The sequence below is a fragment of the Chanos chanos genome, chromosome 11 (genome assembly GCF_902362185.1).
Source record: "Chanos chanos chromosome 11, fChaCha1.1, whole genome shotgun sequence".
In the NCBI taxonomy this organism is placed as follows: domain Eukaryota; kingdom Metazoa; phylum Chordata; class Actinopteri; order Gonorynchiformes; family Chanidae; genus Chanos; species Chanos chanos.
In genome coordinates this window covers 2,871,546-2,872,144 of record NC_044505.1, presented here as the reverse complement: position 1 = coordinate 2,872,144, position 599 = coordinate 2,871,546, and the positions used below count along the sequence as shown (strand labels likewise).

Sequence of the window (599 nt, the reverse complement as noted above, 5' to 3'; positions counted from 1 at the left end):
TGAGACAATTTACCAGATTTATCTGTTCCAGTCATACTCGAAAATGAAGCTGTGAGCCACTGGTTTGTCACGGCAGGCATTTCTTGGCATGCTTGAAGACCGCACAGTAACCTTTGGCAGGATGAGTTTACTAACAGTTCATAATCCATCTACTTCCTTTTTCAGGGAAATATGAAGTTGGTGAAACTAAAGTGCACAGAGACACATTGAAATAATTTTCTATGATAAGTACAAGGATAAAGTTATCAGGCTAACAAATAGAGCTTAAGTAGACGAGGTGGCCGAGTGGTTAAGGCGATGGACTGCTAATCCATTGTGCTCTGCACGCGTGGGTTCGAATCCCATCCTCGTCGATGTTACTTTGTTGGGGGCAGCCTGTGGCCTAACATTTAGTGAAGCAGGACCAGCAGGAAAACATCCCCTTGGACAAGGCACTTAACCCATTAAGGCCAGATGCAACATTTGTGTGATCCCTTTAAGACCAGGTGCGACGTTTGCATGCTTCTCCCTTTTAAGCTGGATGCGATGTGAGCGCGTTTTTGTTTTCAAGACCCATGACTGATTAAAATCACCATGATTTGCTGAAATACACGTGAGGA

The 599-nt window shown here is 44.1% G+C and overlaps 1 non-coding gene across 1 annotated transcript; it reads left to right on the top strand.

Moving 5' to 3' along the window:
• The first annotated feature begins 271 nt into the window (after positions 1–271).
• Positions 272–353, top strand: trnas-gcu (transfer RNA serine (anticodon GCU)). Its single transcript has one exon. It is a non-coding gene; the product is annotated as a tRNA-Ser (tRNA).
• The last annotated feature ends 246 nt before the right edge of the window (positions 354–599 follow it).